At 38.4% G+C, this 26734-nt stretch overlaps 2 pseudogenes; both read right to left on the reverse strand.

The window, feature by feature from the left end:
• Positions 1 to 5813: 5813 nt before the first annotated feature.
• On the reverse strand, positions 5814 to 7028 carry LOC128099865 (peroxisomal membrane protein PEX13-like; annotated as a pseudogene).
• A 14108-nt stretch (positions 7029 to 21136) lies between these two features.
• Positions 21137 to 22078, reverse strand: LOC128099804 (taste receptor type 2 member 129-like; annotated as a pseudogene).
• Between the last annotated feature and the right edge of the window lie 4656 nt (positions 22079 to 26734).

Below are 26734 nucleotides of genomic sequence, written 5' to 3' on the forward strand. Positions count from 1 at the left end.
ATAGACAGATGCATAGATAGATGATAGATAGAAAGAAAGATAGATAGATAGATAGATAGATAGATAGATAGATAGATAGATAGATAGATAGATGGATAATAGATAGACAACTCATAATGGAATTTCATGAACTATCAGGAGACAACTTGGATCCTAGCATGGGGCACACAGCTTGAGAGACTTTTCTAATCCTACTGTGGCATCTGTAGTGTAGGTTGTAACACCTTAGATTCTACCTGTACAATGGCTTCTAAGGAAAGATTGTCCTTTCTAGACACATGAGAATGGAACTCAGGATAATTCCTTCACTTGTCATTCACAAAACAAAGTGGTAGGTTGATACTATTGTAAGGAGCAGTGTTTTAACCTATTGCAAAGTTAATGTAGCATGTATGTATGTTTAAAAGTTAGTATATTTTATTTCAATTTTGTAACCCATTTCAAGCAACTAAAATAATCAAAAATGATACATTAATCATATTTCACCATGCTTTTCTTGAAGCATGATGGCTATAATGCTATTTCCTTTTATATATACCTATGGTGATATTTTATTTGTATTAAAATGTTATTTTTATGTTAATAAATAAAGTTGCCTGGGGTCAGAGCTATTAGCAAGCCATAGGAAAGCAGAGCAGTGGTGGCGTACGCTTGTAATTCTAGCACTTGGTAGGCAGAGCTGGGTAAGTCTCTGTGTGTTCAGGGATACAGCCATTATTGGATACACATGCCTTTAATCTTAATACCAATCATGGAAAACCTGGAGGCCTATACAGACAGGCCGTGAGGAGGTGGTCATGTGGTTGGGTTAACAACCAATGAGAAGGCAGGACAGGAACTCTATGTAGAGACTTTAACACAGGGGTAGCTCTGGTTCGGAGAGGTAGGACCACCGCAGGAGGAAGGGTAAGGTTTTAGCTCTTAGCTCTGACCTCTTGGCTTTCTTCTTTGCATTGGTTCTGTGTTTCTTATTTAATAAGAAGGTTGGTTACATCTACATATACCTATCAATTGTGGTGATATTTTATTTGTCCTGAAATGTGGTGATATTTTATTTGTGCTTTAATAAATAACGCTTGCCTGGAGATCAGAGGAAAGAGGCCAGCCATTACAAGTAAACAAAGAAGTCAGGCAGCAGTAGCACACACCCTTAATTCTATCACTTAGCGGCAGGATCTCTGTGTGTTCAAGGCCACACTAGGGAACAGAGCTAAGTGTGGTGACATACGGCTTTAATCCCTGTACCAACCATAGAGGTCTGGAGGTCTGTATAGACAGAATGTAACAGAGCAGTGTAGGAAGAGGAAGTTATGTAGCTGGGCTAAGAGAGCCAATGAGAGAACAGAACAGAAAAGACATATAAACGTGAGTATACAGGAAGAAGCTCTCTTTGGAAGCTGTGGAGTTGATGAGGTGAGGTTAGCTCATGGTTTGTTCTATTCCTCTGATTTTTTTTCTCAGGCTTTAACTCAAATTTCTGGCTCCATGTTTTTTATTTATTAAGACCATTTAGAAATTTATCCACAGTCAATAATTAAGGTAATATGAATAAACATGTGCTGTGGGATGGTCTGTATGTTAAATATGTTGCTCTGATTGGTCAATAAATAAAATACTGGTTGGCCAGTGACCAGGCAGGAAGTATAGGCGGAACTAACAGAGAGGAAAATTGAGAGAACAGGAAGGCGGAAGGAGACACTGCCAGCCACCGCCATGACAAGCAGCATGTGAAGACGCCGGTAAGCCACGAGCCACGTGGCAAGGTATAGATTTATAAAAATGGATTAATTTAAGATGTAAGAACTAGATAGCTAGAAACCTGGTACGGCCATACAGTCTGTAAGCAATATAAGTCTCTGTGTTTACTTGGTTGGTTCTGAGCAGCTGTGGGACTGGCGGGAGACAGAGATTTGTCCTGACTGTGGGCAAGGCAGGAAAACTCTAGCTACAAACATGTTATCATTTTAATTTAGAAGACATCAAAGCAATAGTTTATTAGAGTTCTTTCTTTCACTCTAAAGTAAGAGCAGTGTTGCTTTCTACATAGTTCTGTGTTGGGAGCACAAATGTCCTTTTGCCCACAGATCACCAGGAAAAGCAGGAATGTTAAACATGCAGGGGCATCACCTCGATAGAAGAGATAAAATAGCTGCATCCTACCCAGAAAGCTGACAGTGCATATTGTTGATAACCTGGTGACAGTTTGCTATCTGTCAAGGCAGACCTCATCCAAATCCCCTAGAATGTTTAACCCACTCAGACTCTCCATCCCTCAACATTTATCTTTGCCTCTCAGTTAATAGAACCCATTATTAGGGGGAGATATCACATATATTTTATTCTATCTCTGTCAAAGACCACACTAGATTCTCAGTTTAGCTATAGAACACACCTTCATGGTCACAGGTACTTCGCAAAGGATTTCCTATATCGTCACACTTTAAGCTTGATTGTGTGCCTGGAATAGGAATGATTGTTGGCTGGAGACCTTTTCCTAAATTCAGTTGTGCAATAAACCTCCTGGCATCAAGCTCTCTGCAAGTTTGTTCTAATCTGATGAATTCAATCTGGACTGAACTTTCATTCAAACTCTTCACAGTTTGTTTCCCTGCCTACTATGACACTTCCAGGGACCCTGCAGTTCTGATAACAGAATAAAATGTTTGCTTTCAATGTGCAACAAATACATAAAGAAATAGATTTTACCACTTATACTTACTCAATTCTGGGAGGCTGTGTAGCTGTGATCACAGAAAAGAGACTGTGGAATCAGCAATAATGTGATCTGTAGTCAGACATTTTATTGGATCACCAGTTCCCAAATAATGACATGGAGACCTCTTATTAATTATGAACAGTTGGCCTTAGCTTAGACTTGTTCACAACTAGTTCCTATAACTTAAATTAACCCATTTATATAAATCTACATTCTGTCATGTGGTTTGTTACCTCTCCTCCATATATGTCTGACCCCTCTGAATTGGTGTTTTAATAAAAACCCAGAGCTGGATATTGGGATAAATGCTGAAAGATCAGAGAGACAAAGGAACAAGCCACAGCCATGTCTCATCCCACCAGCTCCACGAATCCTCTGACTGAATGCCTCTGAGTCCTCAGCAGAATGGGCTTTTATTTCCTATCTCCTCATGCCTTATATGCCTTTCTCTCCCCAACCATTTCACTTCCTATCTCAACCTTCCTAGTGCTGGAATTAAAGGTGTATGACTCCAAAGTACTGAGGTTAAAGATGTGTGCCAGCACTGCCTAGCTGTTTCTCTTTTAAACTGGATTAATTTCATATAGTCTAGGGTGGTTTGAACTCACAGAGATCCAGACAGATCTCTGCCACCAAAGTGCTAGAATTAAAGGTGTATGGCGCCACTGCTTGGCCTCTATGTTTAATCTAGTGGCTGGCTCAATCCTCTGATCCTCAGGCCAGCTGTATTTGATACACAATATATCACCATGAATATCAGACTCTTGGTTTTGATTATAAGACCATTTAAATTCATGCAAGAGTTCTTTTTTTGTCAATGAGTCTTTCTAAGTTTTATATATTATCAGTCAAATTATTATATTTGGCACAGGTATGAAATAACTTTTAAGGAATAAAATATAAATTACCAAACTGATAATAATTATGACTGACATTATATCAATCCCAGCTAAGTTATTTATTCCTTCATTTATTTTTTCCATTTTTTTAAGTTTAAAATATTTTTATTTTTCCAGTAAAAGTATTTTCACAGTCTATTAAAAATAAAAATTTAACTGTAATTTGTTCCTTTTTCCATTAAAGAAAACACAAAATAAACATTAGTTGTACTCAGGGAAGTGAATAATTGTGATACACTGACAGATTGGGTCAAGTCCTTGAAGAAGATCATGAAAACATTTACAGTCCTTGTATCATTTTCTTTCCGAGCTGACAAACTACAGTGAAAAAATTGGAGGCTTCTTTTCTTACTGTAACTTGTGATTTATTTAATTGAAAATGGAGTTTCTTGTGAGGTAGTACTACTTAAAGAAACTCCTAAATTAATAATATTGGAGCTGTGACCAGTACATTCCATCTTCTCTAAAAATTACTTTAATTCTGCTGTGATTTAAAAAAAAAAGCTGCAAAACTTTTCTGCCTTTCTAGTCCTACAATTGCTTTTATAAAATTTTAATAAATGGACACAAGTAACTATCAGGTTAATACCGTAATCTAATATAGTCAGCAAACCATAAAGAACTTAAGAGAAATGTTTTTTTGTCATTTATTTGCCTAAGCTCTCTTTCCTATACAACTATCAGTGACAAATCCTATCTTAAAGCTCATCTTCTAAAGAAAAAAAAATCTAAATAGTGCCAACTCAACATTTCATTTCTATTTTATTACTATTATTTAATCTAGATGTCTAGAGTAACATTTAGACATGTGAGCAGGTAGACATCTCAAGACTGAACTTTATATTTGTTTTGAGAGCTAGGGAAACAGTTCAGTGGTAGAATGATAGGCTACCACACCTCAGTGTCAGAAAACAGGCCTGAGATAAACAAGTACCATGAAGACTCACCTCCCTTGAGAGATAAAAGGACATGTCACACATTATACTGTCATTTCAAACAGGTCTTCTCAAGAAGTCTAGTTCTTCTGTGCCTAGTATATATTGGGTTACATATGGCTTAATATGAACTGCTCTAGAATTACTTATTTGATAAACACATCTATATGAAAGGTAAAAACACAAATCACTTATCAAAACCACAGTTTTTAACAGTATTTGTAAATGTATTCTTGTGTATATTTCTGACAGTTTAATCTGTAGTCTGTTCACAGCAAGGGTAAGGGTCTTCCAATTCTGTGGGGAAACTGTACGAAACACACTAAATCATTATGCCAAAAAAATGTCAAATAATATATTTGAAATAGCAAGCGAATTATTTAGTCTCAGTAGTGAAAACTAAATCTAAAAGAAATCTACCCAATGTGACACATTTTCAATGTTTAAAGTATATCCTGATTATGGAATTTATAAAAATAATTTTCCTATGTTGAAGAAGAAAATTCATGAAGATTAAAAATCTGCCAGAACTTATTGTATCATTAAGTGCACTATTAAAAGACTTACATCTTAGTTGGAGGAAAAGAAATAAAATGTATATATTCTGACATTACTCAGGATGAAAACTAGTTACACTATAAAGAGATTAAGAAACTCTCATTCTAGAACCATCTCCTTTATAGTACTCCCAGTGACCTTTGAACAATAAATTTTTATAAATATTAAAAGATAATAGTATCAATTTTTGCAGGTAGAAACATATCACCTAAAGTAAATCCAGCACTGGGCATAATACAGATCAGAAAATTTTATTATTTAGTTTACTTAAAAGGTTATAAAAATTCAGCTTGTCACCTGTTCTTGTAAGTAGATGTTATCACTCAATTTTTGAAGACTTCAAATCAATTAACTCAGAACTTTAAAAAGCACTAATGATCCCTTCTGAGGCAACTTGTGTATTCCATTGTTCATCAAATTTACAATTCCAATAAGCCAAGGGATTTAGATAAGATGAAACTGACAACCATCTCCATAATCTAAAAGCTAGGTGAAACAAATGTCCTCATGGTCCAATAAATGGCCAAGTGTAGCCAGATCACTAGACCAGCATACTAGTGTGTGACTAAGTAACTTCTAGCAGCAAAATGCCTGGGACAGCCATGAGCAAATGCTTTCATTCAACTGCAAATTAATTTCTCTGTAAGAAATAATTTTTAAAAGTACTCTAAAGTATTGTTCACCTTCATGAAAACATGAAAGATATCAAAGATCTTGTTTCTCTCCATTTTTCCCTGTAGAATCAGGTGCACCTGGAACCTTATTAGTTTCAACAAAAACAGATTCAAGGGCAGCTTCCTGTTCATCCAAAGAGTTGGCAGTAGGGGCTCCTTTAATTAATGTTGGGTTGGTAACAGACTGTTGCTGCTTGAGTATTTTACTGGATTCTCTTGTTTTTCTGCCTCTTCTTTTGCCCAGGATTTTGACATAATTTGCAGGTATCAGTCCTATAGTTTGACCATCAAGACTAGCCAGAAGCCAACCAAGCACTTTGGGCTATCTCTCTTTGAGGGCTAAATTTAGCATATCACCAGCACGGAAAGAAACTTCTTCATCAGACGTGGCATTAAAATCATATTCTGCTCTAGCAACTACATGGTCATCCTCACCACTTGCCCAGCTGATGTTGTCTGTTACTTCATCACTGTGTGTAGACAGAAGTTTCCAGATGAGATAAGGACCACCAAGGATAACAGCAAAGAACAGGAATATTGGCCAGGATTTTGCTGAGGTGGCTGCTTGGTCCTCGGCACCAAGGCAGGCCACAGTTCTTTCACTTTCTGCCCACAGGTCCTCATTCTCAGAGCCTCTTCTTAAGCCCATCATCCTCTGCAACCGTCTATACAGGTATCTTATAGTCCTAACTAACGCAAAGGCGGAAAAAAACCTTTGTAAAGTGTATTTTTAACCGGGAAAAGTGATTTGCTACATCCAAGACAGCCCGGAAACTGTTATAGACAGCTGAGAAGGTGGCGTCCATCATCATGCTGACAGAGGCGAATGCGTGCACAATGCTCTCAATGGACTGAAACGCGCCTCTGCTGCTTTCTTCAGCTTGCTGAACAAACCGACTGGGTGGAAGATCATCTACATGGAGGCGGTTAAAGCCCAAACCGTTATATCCATAACTGTAAGGGCTATAGTTTCCATAAAATAAATTTCCATAGGCTCCGCATCCAGAAGAGAAAGAACTGTAAGCAAGTCTGAAAGTGTTGACGCTGCTGCTCCCGGCCTGCTGGGATGGCCTGGGAAGAATAGGTGGGGTCACTCTGGTAAGTGTTGGTTGTCCAGGCCTCCTCAATAAAGTAGGGCCCAAGTCAGCAGATTGGAACGTGGGGCCAGGGCCTGGCCCCGGGGGCCGGAGTCGGCCCCGGGAATTCGGCGGGTCTCCTAGGGTTTCGGGGGCGGCTGGGACGCCATCTCTGCCTGCTCTGCTACCGCTCAGGGCCGCGACTGTGCCGGCTATGTGAAGGCTCCTATTTTTTCCATTTGTAAGCTGTCCACACTAAACAGGGCCTAAATCCAGAACTGTGGTTTTTCTGATTCTTAACATGGGAAAGATTTCCCCTTCTTTTTTTAATTAATTAATTAATTATTTTAAAAACCCTAAATTCCACCTTTAAGAATTCACAGGTTTCTCACCAGATCTGCTGACAATGGAAGTTAAGGCAGAGCTATGAGCAAGGACAACTAGCCGGGTTGTTGGCAGGTGGGATGCAGATAACTAGCAGTGCTCAGTATGGCTGGGCAGAGGACTCAGCCTCAGCCTGTGGTGGCAACAGCAGTTAATGGAGGTAGCCCTGAGTGGGGCATGGCGGGTGGGTGCCATGGTGGCCAGGGGCCATGGCGGGTGGGGACTGTGGGTGTGGGGGTTAGCCAGGCAGATAGAGCAGCTCTTCTTGACCTTGGCACTAGTGCCAGCCATGCAGAACTGGCCTGGGAGTGGAAAGGTGGGCTTGCTACACTCAGCCCATGTACTTGTGCCTATTCTGCAAGGACGGGGAGGGAAGAGACCCGAGAAGCAGGTGCAAGGGAAAAATGAGCAGGAAAAACCTGGTTGGAGGTCACCAGACAGCTGACTCAAGTGGCTGCAGAGCTGGTGGGTAGTGCCAGCTTTGCGTGGCTGACTCAAGCAGTTTCAGAGCCAGCTGGTGGCTGTGCAGATGGCAATGCGAAAAGCCCTTGGCATGAGAAGCTGGTGACCCTCAATGCCATGTAGTTATGTGGAGAAGTGACCGCTTTGCCACCATGTGATTTTGCCATACATTGGACACCAGATATTGAGAGCCTCAAACTGTGATTTCTTTTATTGTTTTATTAAGAGATAAAACTCAAGAGTAAATATTAGGGAAAAACTTGAGAGATCATGGAGCAACACAGAGATGATCACCCTCCTCTCTCCACTTCTCAGATCGAAAGGGCCTCACTACTTCTTGGCTCCTCTTCTCCTTCCTCCATGTGCCCTTCTATTTCCCTCTGAGTTGGCGAGGGAATTCTACAGTCCACTCCAGCCAGATGAATGTGGATTTCACCCTCAAAACTGAGGTCAGACTCTATTGGTGGTCTTGGAGCAATCAGCACAAGCAAATCTCTCCCAACAGTTCTTATCTCTTTTTATTCCCCTAATTATGCTGTTTTATTTTGATGCTTGCCCCCTGCCTTTTTGTAGGTAGAGTTTTCCTGCCTGGCCCACAGTCAGGGCAAATCTCTCTCACCTGCCAGTCCCACAGTCTCTCAGACCCGACCAAGTAAACACAGAGACTTATATTGCTTACAAACTGTATGGCCCTACCAGGCTTCTTGCTAACTGTTCTTACAGCTTAAATTAATCCATTTCTATAAATCTATACCTTGCCACATGGCTCATGGCTTACCGGCATCTTCACATGCTGTTTCTCATCGTGGCGGCTGCCAGTGTCTCTCTGACTCAGCCTTCCACTTCCCAGCTTTATTCTCCTCCTTGTCCTGCCTACACTTCCTGCCTAGCCAATGGCCAATCAGTGTTTTATTTATTGACTAATCAGCAACACATTTGCCATACAGAACATCCTACAGCACTTCCCCCTTTTTTTTTTCAAAAAGGAAGGTTTTAACCTTAACAAAGTAAAATTACATATAATTTGGGAATTTGGGCGTAGCTTTTCTTACTACTTTCTGCTGGAGGGGGGCGCTGTATCTTATGGGGACACAAAGAAAATTTTAGGATTATGGAATAGTACATGAGGCTGTATTGTCTGAGCTAGTTGCCTTCAAATCATTCTGGATGTTGGATCATCTGGGCCATGGTGTCATCGGAGACCTTTCAGGGGGTCTTGGCTGGTCAAACCTGATGTATCTTAATCTGGAACAAATCCATAGCCTTTGGCTTTCTGTAAGAACAAAAGCAGATACTCCTTTCCAAGGCAACACATTCAAATAAGTCAAGGTATCTTTAAAATATACATTTTGGCATAACTCAACAGCTTTTACAATCAAATGTTTTTCTGCAGTTAAAAATCTCAAAGACAACACAGGCCAGATATTGGTAAAATTATTAAGGTCACTCCACGTAGTTAAAAGGAGATTTATTTAATGGCGTAACTTACAAATTAAGGGATAGGTAGGTCGCGGGGTCTGGGAAAAGTGTATCGCAGTCCAGCGGTGTTCTCTGGAGCTCTGCTTGGGCCACCTCCACCATCCAGGGTCCCACCACCGACCCAGCGCTCTCTGATCCAGATCTCGGGTCCCCAGGCGCCTCCCTTGGCCCGCCTTGTAGGCGTGACAGTTGCCGAAGTCTCAATGGGGGTTGAAACTTCCAGATCCATGCTGGAATGGCTACCCACTATACCTTATTCAGTTCCTCTGGAGGCAGATTGTCACCAACACTAGAATTACTGCCAATCAGGTCATGCATGGTTCACTGCCAGGTCCTAGACCCCTCTGACACAGATGACAGGCTCCTCAAGGCTTACAACTATACCTCTCCATTATAAAATAAAAATGGGAGATGTTGGAGTATCCTGCACTTTAGGTTGTAGCCCACCCTGTGAGAACAGCTCTCTGGGCTTGGCACAACATGGTGACACCCTTTACAGCAGGATGCCCCCCCCTGCCTCCCACCCTCCCTATCTAGATAGTGTCTCTAGGCTCAGAGGCCTGACCTTATCTGGATACTGTCATTAAGCCTTTGACACAGATCCCTGTAGCTGCTTTCCCCCTGCTGCCTGCCCCCTGCTGCCCATATGATAACTAAGTTTTGTGTTCCAACTGTATGATAGGAGCATGCTCCCAAATTCAATTAATGCCCCAGCTGCTGTTCTGATCCTCTGTATCTCCCCTCACTCTGGAATAAAGATGAGATGCAACACTGAAAACTGTCTCCTGGAAAGCTGTTTCCAATGTGCTAGCAAGGCCATCTGAACCCTGTTCCTCACTTCTGCGCCCTCTACCCTTGTAGTCCGGTGGCTGACAATCCTTGAGGAAGAACAAGACCCAAATAGATAGTACAAAATTGTTTTGCTATGAGACACTATACATGTCATGAGACTACACTTTCATGAAGTTTTGTGTCATCTAGCTAGAGTTTAATAGCCTACATTAGAATATCCCAGGGCTTCATAGCCAAACATTAGGATAAGTTCAGAGAATCCTGCTAAAGAAAGGGAGGAAGGATTGTGGGCATCACAGGGGTCAATAACATCACATAAAAACACACAGAAATAACTAACCTGGCTCATAGGAACTCAGAGGGAGCCTGTATGGGACCAGCTTAGGCCCTTACAGATATGTGACAGTTGTATAGCTTAACCTACTGTGGGACTCTTAACAAGAGGAGCAGAGGCTGTCCCTAATACTTTGGCTGGCTCTTGAGAACCTGTTCTTCATACTGGATTTCCTTGCTGAACCTTAACATAAGGGGAGGTGCTTGGTCCTACTGCAATTTGATACGCCATGCTTTGTTGATCCCATGGGAGGCCTGTCCCTTTCTGAACAGAAACAGAGGAGGAGTGGATTGAGGGAGGTTGGAAAGAAGGTGGGAGAGGGGATGGGAGGAGAAGAGGGAGGGTAAACTGTAGACAGGATGTAAAATACATAAATTAATTTAAAAAAGAAGATTTCAGGGCTAGAAAAATGTTTCAGGGTTAAGAGCACTTACTAGTTTTATAGTGGTTCCCAGCACCCAAATGGTGATTCATAATCAACTGTAACTTCAGTTCCAGGAGAGCTTATGTTTTCTTTGGACTTCTTCAATATCATGTACTTAAGTGGTTCAACAAAATAAAATAAATAAATATTATTAAAAGAAAGTCTCAAAGCAATATATCAATATCTTTGTTTTGTTTAGTGTGTATTGAGTGTATAAATAATAGGTTTTATATAAAAAAGATAAAGATTCTGTCAAAATATAACTTAAGAATATTTGTGTCCAAGCTAAAATCAGTATTATGCTGACTGGTGAAACACTGTTAATGCCTCCATTGTAAAGCAGAGCTATCATTATTACCATAATCAGTTAATGCACTTTATATAATAATAAAGTTTCATAAGTAATGATATGCAGATTATAATGTTCTATCTGTAAAGAATAAGAAAATGAGTTTAAAACTCAAAGCAAATGTGTAAGAAAGCTGGCTTCTAAGTAGGAAAAGACACAACTACTGTGCTTTCTGTATACACATTGACTATACACCAATCATTAAAGGAAAAAAATCGTTGTATATAACCATGAAAATTGCATATTATTTTGCATGTTTCTATTTCTACCAGATTCTAGGTGTACCTGGAAGCATCTCCTCCTATTACTGATCATTTGAATTTGGTATAAAGCCTTCCGGATACATGTGTTATTATACATACTATAGCATAAGATCTTTAACCTTTTGGAAACTGGCCTCTTCACATGAAACATTTGTGAGTGCCCACATTGTATGATGTTGAGGGTGAGCTGCTAGGGGTGTAGCTTGGTGGAAGCATGTTTGTCGAGTATTCACAAGGTCATAGCCATGATTATCACCAAATAAATATTAATGTCTCTTTTTATTGCCTACCCAGTGCAGAAGTGACCATTTATTTCATAGTATATATATACCATGTTAAAGAATTCTTTAATTCCATAATAAGTACAATTGTATGTTACCATTCATTTAACATCCTGAATGCAGGTACAAGACATGTTTCCCCTGTCTTGTGTCTTAGAACATTTTAAAGTTTGTATATATTTTACATATTAATTTAATCCCTACTATTTACAAAATAGTAAATGCAAAAATGGATGAGTTGGGGCTGGTGAGTTGGCTCCATGGGTAATGGTTCTTGCTGCCAAGTTTGATGACACATATTTGAGCTCCAGAACCTAGATTGTAGAAAGAATGAACCACTCATGCAAGCAATCCTCTAACCTTCACCTGAGTATTTTTGCATTTAAATGTCTGTGCCCACATGTGCACACACAAACACACACAATAAATAAATAATTTTAAAAGAGTTCATGCTGAGTATGAGTTGGCCACTCATAAAACATATTAAATTTCTATTCATTTGAAAACATGGGCAGTTTTAGCTCTGGTATAATATAGCTCATGATGACATAAATATTAGAAAACATGAATGTTTAATTTGTATTTCATGAAATTATTGTAGATGTATCCAACCTTCTTATTAAATAAGAAACACAGAACCAATGCAAAGAAGAAAGCCAAGAGGTCAGAGCTAAGAGCTAAAACCTTACCCTTCCTCCTGCGGTGGTCCTACCTCTCCAAACCAGAGCTACCCCTGTGTTAAAGTCTTTATATAGAGTTCCTTTCCTGCCTTCTCATTGGTTGTAAACCCAACCACATGACCGCCTCCTCACAGCCTGTTTGTATAGGCCTCCAGGTTTTCCATGATTTTTATTAAGATTAAAAGCATGTGTATCCAATAATGGCTGTATCCCTGAACACACAGAGACTTACCCAGCTCTGCCTACCAAGTGCTGGAATTACAAGCGTACGCTACCACTGCCCTGCTTGCTAATAGCTCTGACCCCCGGGCAACTTTATTTATTAACATACAAATAATATTTTAATACAAATAAAATATCACCATATTTCCCCTTTTCTATTTTAATAAAAAGGAAAAAAAAGAAAAAGCTTATAACTAATATAAGAAAAACTATATACAAAAGTACAATAACTATATACAATATATACAAGTAATAAATACCTAAACAATGTCTAGTCCATTTGTATTTGACAAATTCAGAGAAAATAATTTCATTATCTATCCTATTTTGGTAAGTCCAAAATGTATCCTAATTAATCTTCAACTATAACTAACTAAACTTCAACTATAACTAACTAATCTTCAACTCCCTCAGAGACCCAAGAAGGAAATAATATTAGCTAACAAAAATAAAAACAGGAAGTGCATGCAAGCAACTTCCAAAAAATTTGTGAGTTGACAGAAACAGACAGCTGTCTGGACAGTCACCTGAGGTTTCTCTGCAATGCTGGGGCATCATCTTCAGCCTATAGGCTTAGCATATCTGACAGACTCATTTGTGAAGTAGGATGTACACAAGGTCAACAGTTCAACCTCACATTGAGTAAGAGTAGTCCATGTACCAGAAACACCTGAATTCCACTAGTGTCATGTCATGATTCAGTATTTTAAATTCTGGAAATCGTTGATGGTTTTTTAATTCAGCTGTCCATTCTTCTTGGCTGTGTATATATGGCTTCATCTCAGCATCCCATTCTTCTCCATATCCCTCCATCAAATGCCAGTCTACTATTGAGAGGCGTGAGCTTAGTTACTCTTCAAGAATAACTGTTTCAGCTGCTGTTCCATTGCACATCAGAGGCCATCGGCCCACTGCCTGTTCAGCTGCCTTCGAAGAAAAGGGCACTGTACCTTTTTCGAATTGCGAAGGCCACTTCAGGGATGGTGCCATATTGTCCTGGCCTCTGAAGATGCCTTTTGATAAAGCCCTAAACACACTTGTTTTGGCAAGAATCAGTAATCCTTTGTTTTATGTCCTGTCTGTCCATTTTGTCCTGTTGATTCGAGGATACTTTGTTGTCCAGTGGCTAACTTTTGCCACAATGAAAGTTAACTCCATATGCAGTTTCTTCAATGCCCATATTTTCTCTGAAGTAGATTGGTACTGCCAGGAGCCGACATGTCTCATAGTCATAACAAAAAAGAAAAATTTTCTAAGTTATTAAAACATTTTAAATGCCATATTCTGTAGATCTCTGAAGGGTTTGAAGATAACCTGTCTATCTAAAATATATCTACTCAATCTTGAAAACATACCTAATATAACTACAAGTTCTATTATAATATCTAACTACTAACTTTCATTTCTTTATATCCTAATAGTTGGTAATAACATTCAAGGATCAGAAAATTGCATTACATTGTTAGATGAATGGTACAATTAGAAAAATATATATAACATTTTCTAACAATATCAATTTCAATATATATAATTTGTATACAATATAAAACAATCCAATCCAATGTAAAGTATTTACATTTTTCTTTTCTTTCTTTCTTTTTTTTTTAATAAGAACCTTAAATCTAATCTCCTTTGCTTAGCCTTTTTCCTAACCCTTGACAACAACTTGTAACCAACCCCCCTAATCAATGAAAATTATCCCAGACCCAAAACCCATTAAAAGACCAAAAAAACCAACCGCCCCACACCACCTCTTTGGGAATGTGGGCGTCGTATTCTTGAAATTGCTTCCTGCTGGGTATGGGCGAAGGTATCTTTATCCTGAAAGAAAAATTTTAGGTTAATTGTCAAATTCTAGGAAAGGTAAATATATCCTTCGTTATCCAGTCTGTGTATAATGCCAAAATTCAGGGTTTATCTCAAATCCTTATTCAAGTAGTCTTTGAGACTGGATCATCTCAGCTAGCTCTTCTCAGAATTGCTCTGAGCACTTTGTAGTTCAAAGCTGATGTGTAGATGATGTTTGTCAGCTTAGTGATGTTATTATTGTCCACGTGGAATTGTTGTTGTGGGGCCCCATCGTCTTCCTGGAGACTTCAGTTGATGTTAGGCCTAACCGTGATTTCCTGCAAAAAACTGATAAGAGACTCGAACACAAAGATTATATATGCGACTTTATAGAATTAGTTAGTACTCTATATGACCATTTATATCTTAAAGTTTAAAATGTATATATATCTATATATATTGATCTTGTAAATTTTGATATAAAATTCATACTTTAAGAAAAGTTTAAAGAATCAGAATAGAATCAAAGAGTTGAGATTCGTAATAGAATAGTCCCTTAATTAATTTGGCTTTTCTCCTGTCCCATAGCAGAAGATGGCTCTTTTCCTCTGGCATGATACAGGGAGTTTGCATTTTCCTTTTAACAACATGCTTGAGTTTAAAGAAGGAGAGAGCCATTCTCCAACTCCAAAGTCAGCTTTAAATTTTAATTGAACTGGGACTATTAGAAGTTAAATAGTGTTAAATCTTTAAAGAAAAGCAGAAACAAACATTTAGGAAGACATAAAATTTTTTTAGATAACATACCCATACGCCATTTCACTCTGTTTCTCAGGATAGATGATTTGTTCCTTTTCTTCAGTTGTCTCATTTGTCCAGTGTTCTTCAAATTCGTTAACCTTCATTCTCCTAAAAGACAAAAACAAAAACCTTTCCCCAAGGTTTTTTGGGGATGTTCCTTTTTGACAAGTTATCTGATTAAATGAAAAGGCATGTGTTACTGGTGTAAGTTAGTTTAAATTGGATGTTTACGATAGTTGATGAACTATCACCTCCTCTAATTAAGAGGTCTCTCTTGTTCAAATCGAACCTTTATCAATTTTGATGGTACCCACAGCTTATCTTCTTCTGTAGAAATAAAAGCAAAACCTCGTCCCCAACGTAACACATACCCTGGTTTCCATTCTGAGGTCAGCACATCCTTAAAGTATATAGGTTGATTTAATTCTGTAGTTTTTTCTATTATCCAATGTCTCTCTGCAGCTGTTGTTCCTTTCTCATTGGCATTGAGAAAATTCAAAGTTAATAGAGCATTATGTAGTCTATTTCTGGGGGTTTTTGTTACTCCTTTTTGTTTATTTAGCATATCCTTTAGAGTTCTGTTTGATCTTTCTATAACTGCTTGACCTGTAGGATTATGTGGTATACCTGTAACATGGTTTATATTATAATAAGCAAAAAACTGTTTCATTTTAACAGAGACATATGATGGAGCATTATCAGTTTTGATTTGTGCAGGTATACCCATAATGGCCATAACTTCTAGCAAATGAGTGATTACAGAATCAGCTTTTTCAGAACTCAAAGCAGTTGCCCATTGAAATCCTGAATAAGTATCGATAGTGTGGTGTACATATTTCAATTTTCCAAATTCTGCAAAGTGAAACACGTCCATCTGCCAGATTTCATTCCTCTGAGTACCCTTTGGGTTACATCTTGCTGGTAATGATGCTTGATTGTAGAAGGAACAAGTAGGACATTTCTTTACTCTTTCTTTGGCTTGTTGCCAGGTTATGGAAAAATCCTTTTTTAAACCTTTACTATTTACATGATGTTTTTTATGAAATTCTGAGGCCTCCAGCACATTTCCTATCAATAATTTATCAATCTCATCATTGCCTTGTGCTAGAGGGCCTGGCAGACCAGTATGGGATCGGATGTGAGTTATATATAAAGGATGACTCCTTTTTCTGATTGTATCTTGTAGTTGAATAAATAATGAAGTTAATTCTGAAGCATCGTGGATAAATTCTGCAGTCTCAATATCTAATATTACTCTTTCAGCATACTGAGAGTCAGTTACTATATTGAGAGGTTCTGAAAAATCCATTAATGCCAACAGAATAGCATACAATTCTGATTTTTGAACTGAATTATAAGGACTTTGAACCACTTTACTTAAATTTTCTGATTTGTAACCTGCCTTTCCTTGTTTGTTGGCATCTGTATAAAATGTGCGAACTCCAGATATGGGTTTTTTCCTCACAATTCGAGGCAAGATCCAATCAGCTCTCTTTATAAGATCAATTCTATTGCTTTTGGGATATTTGCTGTTAATTTCTCCCAAAAAAATACTACAAGCTTTTTGCCAAGCTTCATTTTCTATCCATAATTTTTCAATGTCCTCCTTAGTTAAAGGTACGACAATATCTGCTGGGTCTATTCCTGGTAATTGACGAAGTCTCAATTTTCCTTTCCAAATCAAGTCAGAGATTTTTTCCACATAAGTTTTTAATTTTTTATTGGGTTTATTGGGTAAAAATATCCATTCCAGTATAATATCTTCCCTTTGCATTAATATTCCTGTTGGGGAATGCCTAGAAGGTAAAATAACCAAAATGCAATCCAGCTTTGGATCAATACGATCTACGTGCCCTTCATGTACTTTCTTTTCTACCAAGGCCAATTCTTTCTCAGCTTCAGGTGATAATTCTCTTGGACTATTTAAGTCCTTATCACCTTCTAAGGTTTTAAACAAATTATTCAGTTCATCATTTTTTACCCCAACAATAGTTCTTAGATGAGAAATGTCTCCAAATAATCTTTGAAAGTCATTAAGAGTCTGTAGTCGATCTCTCCTAATTTGCACTTTTTGAGGTCTAATTTTTTGAAGTTCTATTTTATATCCTAAATAATTAATAGAATCTCCTCTTTGTACCTTTTCTAAAGCAATTTGTAATCCCCAGCAAGGCAAAATTTTCTTTACTTTTTCAAACATTCTTTCTAAAGTATCTGCATTTGAATCAGCTAATAAAATGTCATCCATATAATGATAAATTATAGATTTAGGAAATTTTTTACGTACCACTTCTAATGGCTGTTTTACAAAATATTGGCACAAAGTTGGGCTATTCAACATTCCCTGTGGGAGAACCCTCCATTGAAATCTTTCAACCAGTTGAGAATTATTATAAGTAGGCACTGTGAAAGCAAATCTTTCTCTGTCTTTTTCTTATAAGGGTATTGAAAAGAAACAGTCTTTTAAATCAATAACTATGAGAGGTCAGCCTTTTGGTAACAGAGTAGGCAAAGGAATTCCAGATTGTAAAGAGCCCATTGGCTGAATTACTTTGTTAATTGCTCTAAGGTCTGTTACCATTCTCCATTTACCAGATTTTTTTTTATAACAAATACAGGAGAATTCCAAGGGCTGGTTGATTCTTCAATATGATGAGCATTTAACTGTTCTTCCACCAGCTCTTGTAAAGCCTGGAGTTTCTCTGTTGTTAAAGGCCATTGCTGAACCCATACAGGCTTGTCTGTTGACCATTTTAAAGGTAGAGCTGTTAATGTTTTTGGAAGATTATCAGTTGTTGTGCCCTGTTCTTGTATGACATGGATGGCTGGTGAGCACTCATTAGAATAATATCTTTTAATATTTCTCTCAGAAACATGTACTAATTTATGATTTGTTTCTGAGATTGGAGGGATTTTAATCTGAGTATTCCACTGTTGTAACAAGTCTCGACCCCACAGGTTCATAGCTATGTTAGCCATACATGGTTTTAATTTTCCTTTCTGTTCTTCTGGACCTATACATTCAAGCCATCTTACACTTTGTTTCACTCTAGATAATGTCCCAATTCCTAAGAGTTGAATGTTTACCTCCTGAAGAGGCCAAGTTGGATGCCAAAATTCTGGTGCAATTATGGTAATGTCAGCACCTGTGTCTACCAGACCAGACAAAACACCATTTATTTTTATTGTTAGTTTTGGTCTTTGTTCATTAATAGAAGTTTGCCAAAAAATTTTCTTTATGTTTTTTCCTGTATTTCCTATTTTCTCTGTTTCATCATCTCGACTAACATGATTTATTCCAATAGACATTTGGTTATTTAGTTGCTTTGAGTAGGGGTTTCCTCTACAACTGCAGGAAAGGTTTGAACTGGATTTACTGTGGGGGCCTGCCTGAGGCCCCTCTGGGAGTTTCCCGAAGCTCGAGGCAGAGGGTTACCCTGTCTGTCCCTTGTTGATCTACATTCGTTGGTCCAGTGTTTTCCCTTACCACACCTTCTGCATACTCCAGAAGGAAGGGGCATTCTGTTGCCAGTGTTCCTTGAAGAAACATTATTTCTAGGAATGACCTGTTTACAATCCCTTTTCAAATGTCCTTGCTTTCCACATCTAAAACATCTAACATTGCTCAAACCTTTTGAAATTGCTTTTCCTACCCACATATCATCATGGTCATAAGCCTCTACATTAACTGTATCTCTAATCCAATCTTCCAAAGGTGCAGATCTTGCCTTTAACGGCCTAATTATTCTTTTGCACGCTGCATTTGCATTCTCAAAGGCTAAAGATTCAATTATTATCTGACTAGCCTCTGAATTCGGGACCATTTTTTGTACTGCTGAAGTCAATCTTTGTAAGAAATCTGTGAAAGATTCTTTGGGGCCCTGTATAACCTTTGTAAATGACTCAGTTTTTTTTCCTGGTTCTTCAACTCTGTCCCATGCATTCAAAGCTGCCGTTCGACATAGAACTAGGGTTTGGACATCATATGAACATTGTGTTTGTACTGAAGCATATTGGCCTTCTCCAATAAGCTGATCCTGGCAGACTTGTATTCTGCTATCCCTCCATTGTCTTTCTATATTTTTAGCCTCATTACTGAACCACATTTTCCACTGGAGATTTTGTCCGGGTTCAAGAACAGCCTGTGCCAATTCCCGTCAGTCCTTTGGTAGAATCCTATTACAAGTTGACCAGGTGTTTAACATTTGCTTTACATATGGGGAGTGCATGCCATAAGATGCTATTGCCTCCTTAAATCTTCGTAAGTCTAACATTTCAACTGGAACCCAAGTATTTTGTTCATTCTCTTCATCAGGTAGCTGCTGTACGGCTACTGGATAAATTAAGGGTGATTGTGTGAAAACTGGCTTTCTTTCTGTAACCTTACGATCCAATTTTGAAACAACTTCACTATTTATTTCTTCTGTCTGAATTTGAATTTCTCTATAATTCATTTTTACCGGTTTAACAAGTTTTTCTAAGACTGTTATCCTGGCATTTAAGTTGACGATCTTTTTAAATAGTAAAATGAGGATAAGAAAAGTAATAAACTGAATAATTCGATCAATATTAATCTTTTCATATAGTTGTTCCATTGTCAGAGTGCCTAAAATTTCAAACAAAGCCCAATTTTCTTCCAATGTACACATAAAGCCCATTTTTTTTTAATGTAGAAAAAAATTCTCTTTTAAATAGATATGTTAATTGACTTACCAAGTCTGGGTAGAACAGTAGAATCCCAGGGAATTTCACAGCCACCTGGTGTTCGAGGTGTGAATCCAGCGAGAGAGAGAGAGAGAGAGAGAGAGAGAGAGAGAGAGAGAGAGAGAGAGAGAAAGTGTAGCCGCTTGAGCCGAGTCAAGCCTTGGCTTTACAGGCAGGGGCCCTGTTCAGCGGGGCAGGTCTGAGTTGTTTGTAGCAGTTGCAAGTAGCTCCAGCTGCGGGTCAGTCAGGCCTGGGCCCAAGCTAGGCAGCCGGGCCGCCCAGGCTGGAAACCAGACCTGCCGCCAAGCCAAGCCAAGCGGTTTTTAATGAATTCTTGTCACGTTGGGCGCCAAATGTAGATGTATCCAACCTTCTTATTAAATAAGAAACACAGAACCAATGCAAAGAAGAAAGCCAAGAGGTCAGAGCTAAGAGCTAAAACCTTACCCTTCCTCCTGCGGTGGTCCTACCTCTCCGAACCAGAGCTACCCCTGTGTTAAAGTCTTTATATAGAGTTCCTTTCCTGCCTTCTCATTGCTTGTAAACCCAACCACATGACTGCCTCCTCACAGCCTGTTTGTATAGGCCTCCAGGTTTTCCATGATTTTTATTAAGATTAAAAGCATGTGTATCCAATAATGGCTGTATCCCTGAACACACAGAGACTTACCCAGCTCTGCCTACCAAGTGCTGGAATTACAAGCGTACGCTACCACTGCCCTGCTTTCCTATGGCTTGCTAATAGCTCTGACCCCCGGGCAACTTTATTTATTAACATACAAATATTATTTTAATACAAATAAAATAACACCATAAATTATCATAAGCCAAATTTTACTTTAATTATTAAGCATTAAAAAATTATAGCACAAAGATGAAACAACATGTAAAAATACACTGAATACACTATATTTACAAATATACACTTTCTATTCCTAAAATAATAAATGTATTCTAAGAATTTTAAATTCTGAAACTAGTACATTATGTATCATAATTATAATAAAATACCTTCATGATTCTTGGGATTTTCCAAACCTTTTCCTAAATTAAGCCTGTAACAAAAATTATTTTAGTGCATCTAATATCTAAATTATGCTTTATCATCTTATATATTATAGCCTAATAATTTTAAATCACAAATGTGTATTTTATTCCTCTAATGTTGCAAAATATTTACAGAGTATTTGTGTCAGATATATAAAATTGACAAAGCATTATAAAACAAAAAATATTTTTAAACAAAAAGTAATAATCTGGACAGATTTCCTATGAACAGAGTTTCCTCTAGAATAAGCAAGATAATCTCCAGTATAGTTTAGAGACCCATTGGGCAAACATCTTTGAACTTGCACCTGAGTCACCACAGCACAGAAAGAGAGGCTTGCCTTGGCTTTGTGTTTCCCCAGATCAAGACCCATGAGTGTCCTGAAGGAAAAGTTACTGCAGCAATCTAGCAGAACCTAACATAAATAATGTTCATCAACCATTCAGTCCTCCAAATTTGCATGAAAAGAGCCTCAAAGAAAATGACACAGAGAAGGACATAGGTAATCGTGGTTTGCAAAGCTTTGATGTAGGTGCTGGCATGGGCATCTCTGGATCTTTGAGCACACTGTTTCATCTTCTTGTAATGTCTCCACAGGGAGAAGATGAGCACGAAAAAAGTTAACTGGGAAAGTGTGAAGGATATGGAAGTGAAAATACCATCATTGATGATTAAAGTAACCCTGTAAAATCCTGCAGAGCTGTTTGAAGAGAAATCATATAGCAGATGTCTGCTGTAGCCACCCATTTGGGCATCAATGTATGAGTTAATTAGTAGAGTGTTTAGAAACAAGAGGGCCAGAGACATGAGCAAAGTCCCAGAAACCACCTGGTTAACTCTCATCTTTAAGTAAACAAAAATAGAATTAGAAAAGTTGGCTTTTTTGAGAAAATAAAAGAGGCCTAGGCATGCAGCAAGTCATATGCTAAAATGGTTGCTGAAAATCAGATGGAAATGAATCAGTTTCATTACTCTTCCGGTTACCACCACGTCTGAATCCAGTGTGGACACTGAAATAGCAGTGAGAACTGTCAAAAGAAGGGCAATTCTGGAGACAGCCAAGGCTGTGATGATTTGGTTCACCACAGAGATCTTTCTTCTCTTGACCCAGTCTATGCAGTTCACCAACGCTATGAATCCATTTACAAAGCATCCTATTATTATTTCTACAATTTCAATGAATGTAAGTGTTCTCTGTAGGATGTCATCCATTGTCGTTAAGGAAAGTAATAATTCCTCAGGCCACTGCAGGAAATTTGAAGAGCTGTATCTGAGTCTTGAATCCTTAAAACGTGCTCACTCTTATGAATACTCTATGCAATAACACATAATAAATATCAAGATTTGACAATATGAGGCTCATAACACATCTCTTTCTCTGTTGGAGTGACTTTTCCCCCACTGAGTTAAATGAAGCTTCACCCAGAATATGTTTCTTAGACCAAGTGGGGTGGAGTGTTTTTGAGTGAATCCTAAAGGAAATACTAAATTTTCATGGGCAAAGATGAAAATAAATACATATTATTTGTATTGCTTCCCTGATTTTGACTTAATAACATTTTATCTGGCTACTGTAGATATGGACAGGTAACATCACAAATTGTAACATGCAGAAGGCAACCAGAACCCAAACTTCTGTAAGGAGTTTTCTGAGCACTAGGAGTGACAGAACATTAAATGTGAGTGCTGTGCAGAAGCTCTTGAAATAGACACTTGGATTTGTATGATAACATGACAGAGATTAAAATTCATCTAAATTCTAGCACTAAGGAGATAACCATATGTGTATATTATTTTCTAACACTTTTGAGACATATGCACAAATACCTACAAAACATGCATTTATTTGGATCACAATCATCTGCTTCACATTTAAACATTTCCAATGTTCCTGAATTTTACTGTACATCCAGCCCATGCCTGGTCCTGTGACAGTTGGTCATACACACATATAATCACCTAAGAATTAATGTAAAATTCTTAACCCATGCATGTGGACTGGTACAAGCCTTTCTGTTGTGTTATGAAACAGGCACTGAGCAGAGATGAGTCTATATATTCAGCAGAAATTCTCCTCATTCTCTGGCTTCCCCCTTGCCTGCTTGATGTCTTCATTAGTGCCTAGTTATCATCATGAGACATACCGTCCCACACCTTCCTCCAAAATAGGTTCAGTTACCATCACTCACAGGAACCAAGGCAGATTACAACAGGTTAGGTAAGTTTTTAAAAAAAAAAGTAAATAAGCATTGCAACACAATAATTGATCAATATCTAGAGTTAACGAGAGGATCAAGAAATAAGTTTAAGAACAACTGTCAGGAACAAAAGGAAAATACATTTCATTAGCCTTAGAGAGCAAAGAGAAACGCATGTGACATTTCAGTATGAAGGACCAATACCATCCTCAGTCTCCTAAGTCAATATTCAGCTAAGAAAATCAATGTATTTTTAAAATTCTCACAATTTTACAATATTTAAATGAAAGATATACAAAGAATGGATAAAGGGATAGAATGGGAAAATTTTGAGTCACGTTCTAAGGTTTGAAAATCGCACCTACCTCCAGGGTCAGGAACACTGGTTGGCCTTCCAGGTTGCAAAGATGAGCTCAAATAAGAACAGCAACAGAGATGCAAACAGCTGGGAGTGTGGCTGTGTAGAGTGGGTAATAGTAGTAGTGCTTTTTAGGCTATGGGCTTTACTGGCAAATTGATATGTACTATTAGAGCTCACTGGGACAATGCCTCTGGCAGTAAGTCTTCCCCCTTCACTTCTGCCCCAAGCACATTTGATTTAAAATGACCTCCAAAGTCACTTCTCTGGGGATGGGCTGCCCCTCTAATTCAGAGATAAGGAAGGACAGATAGCATGAGAGCAAACTGTGTTCTTGAGAATAGTAAAAGGCAAACCATTTTTAACAGATATTACTGTTATCTATCCAATGATATAAAGGTGCTGAAAGTGAGAAAGAGGGGCTGAAATTTCAGCCAAGAGGATCTCATTCCTTTAGGAGAAAACTCAACTGGGAACTCCAGCTGACTACATCACCTTCCCCAGTCATTTTCTGCTGGATGCTGTGAGTACTCTGCGTCAGAATATTCTCTGTTGCTATGTCTTCTTTTCTTTAGAAGTCTCAGCTGAGGGAACATTCAGCATTGCCTGAAACTATCTAACGGGAACCACATTTGGTTGACTCCCAGTTGATCTGCTGAATGTTTTCAGTGTTGGACTTGATGATATTGTGTTATTTACCACCCATATATCTATACCTTCCTGCTTGTTCTTTTACTTTGGCTTGCTTAATAAACTCACCCATGCAAAATCCAAAGTATGTCTGCTATAGATTATTCTCTAGACGGTACATACAAGCCCTTAAAATAGAGAATTCTGCTCCCTGCCAGGGAGGCCTGTTCTCACTCTGGAACTTTTTCCTGAGTCCTAGAGCTGCACCTTTTATTATACACTGAAAACACCACAGGATTCCACATGTCACATGTCCTCTTGGGAAGGATCATCTTTCCAGACAAATGGTATGGCACCAAGGACAATTCTAATACATTGCATCCGCAACCCAAAGTAAAAAGTCCGTCCCAAAGAGAGGAGCACTACCTTCAATTTAGAGTCAGTGTTTCTTTAGGTGTATTTTGGAAGCTCTTGTGCTCTTTACATTTTTTGTTGGCATCCTGATTTTATGATTATTATACAGAATCCAATCAATCATAGAAGATAAATCAATCACAATTTAACCTTTATTCTTGATCATTATGACTATAATGAATATCTCACACACATTTATATAAATATTTAAAATGTTGTGTAAGTTATAAAACTAAATTAAGTTCTGCAACACCATCATTCTAACTTAGCAAAAATTAAAACAAGGGCTTTATTTAATTTCTTTCTCCTTCTGAAATACTTGCAGTGTCAATTCTAAAGATACTTTTGATAACAGTAGAAAGTTTGTATTTTGTGAGATGACAATGAAATTGTGCCTCTGAACATTAATCCATATCAAACTCAGGAGTCATGTTTAGCTGTCTTCTCAGTGAAAAACCAGCAAGATGACCTTAATTGAACAGAGAAGAAGCACTGAGCCCTAGGTTCGGAAGACATACATTTGGGAAAAGCAAGAAGACCAATGAGAAGCGATCCTCTGTGAGACAAGTAAAGACCAAATAACAGCAGTGAAGATTAATGACCTAAAAGCCTCAGGAGAGGGGACAAACTCCAGACATGAAAGTTGACATGCTGATGACACCATTGGTGGGATGATAGAATCTGGAACGCTTGATGAAAAGTGCCCACATCTGTTGGTATTTAAAACTTTGAGACTGCAGAGGAACATATCTGCTTATGGAATCTTCCACCCCAAAAGTTCCTTTTCTGCTTATACCCTACCCCATCCTTGCTGTGTCTCAGTGCTCACAATATCTGGCCCCACAGAGGAGCTGATGCCTTCATTGTTCTGATTAAAGGACCACCTGCTTCTGTAGCGGCTGGTCCCTGAACAATCCGGTTTTAACAGACAGCATTTTGTACCACCTCCCTCCAGTGTTGCTTGAAGTTCAGGCTGATGATTCTGGAGAGGTCAGATTTAAGCATTTGGAAAAGGTGACCTCCACATGAAGTGGATTTTCAAGAAAGGTGTCTGGTTAAGTCTATAATCCTAGCAAACTGAACTAAAAGGTGGCTTCCTGACGGTATCCTTTGAAATGAAAGTGAAAGGCCTTTACTCACCTTAGCATTGAGAAAATAAAATGATCAAAATCCAAGGATTTTGTATCAATCTATTTTTTCCGGGTGAATAAATAGAAAGTGTGCCACCATAATCTCCAGTACACGTAATGAAGTAGTTTCTCAATGATAAAGTGTCTGTGCACAACAGAAAAGGCACATGTACATATTCTCTGCAACTTCCTGGGACAGGTTGGAGCAACTGAGGATACCACCTGGGGATGCTAAAAGCCCATCTGCCCTGATGTTCTTTGAATGTAAGATGAACTTAGAGCTTTGACTTATTTCCATCCTAATGGATTGCACTGCTTGTTGCCTTGGTGGGTTTGTAATAATTTATCTGAATGTGTAACTGATACTCAGTTTTAACAGCTGTCAAAATTTCCACATTGTCTCTAACCTGTAAAGAAAATAGCATCACTGTAAGAACACAAGATAAATGCAGAGTTTCACAGACTCATGACCCTTCAGGAAAGAGTCTGACGTAGCTAGAGCTTTCCTGCCTGGCCCACAGTCAGGACAAATCTCTCTCACCTGCCAGTCCCATAGCCTCTCAGACCCGACCAAGTAAACACAGAGACTCATATTGGTTACAAACTGTATGGCCATACCAGGCTTCTTGCTAACTGTTCTTACAGCTTAAATTAATCCATTTCTATTAATCTATACCTTGCCACATGGCTCGTGGCTTACTGGCATCTTCACATGCTGTTTCTCATCATGGCGGCTGGCAGTGTCTCTCTGACTCAGCCTTCCACTTCCCAGCTTTACTCTCCTCCTTGTCCCACCTATAGTTCCTGCCTGGCCACTGGCCAATCAGTGATTTATTTATTGACCAATCAGCAACACACTTGACATACAGACCATCCCACAGCAGTCTTACTTTCAGCTCAGTATTCCCTCTGATGCATTATTTGTTACTGGGTCCATTATCACAGAAATGTCTATTAACTGGTAGTCATTATGCAGGAAAATTGAAAGCAAATCTATTTCAATTTTAAAATAGATACAGCACAGCATACTTCCCTGTGCTTTTTTCAGCACTGCTATAAAGTCTACTAATGCCAGACTATAATTTTTATCTCATTTATGACAATAAAGATTTAAAAAAGGACTTCCCAATCTATGTGC

The sequence above is a fragment of the Peromyscus californicus genome, unplaced genomic scaffold (genome assembly GCF_007827085.1).
Source record: "Peromyscus californicus insignis strain IS unplaced genomic scaffold, ASM782708v3 Scaffold_6__1_contigs__length_162567912, whole genome shotgun sequence".
Lineage (NCBI taxonomy): Eukaryota > Metazoa > Chordata > Mammalia > Rodentia > Cricetidae > Peromyscus > Peromyscus californicus.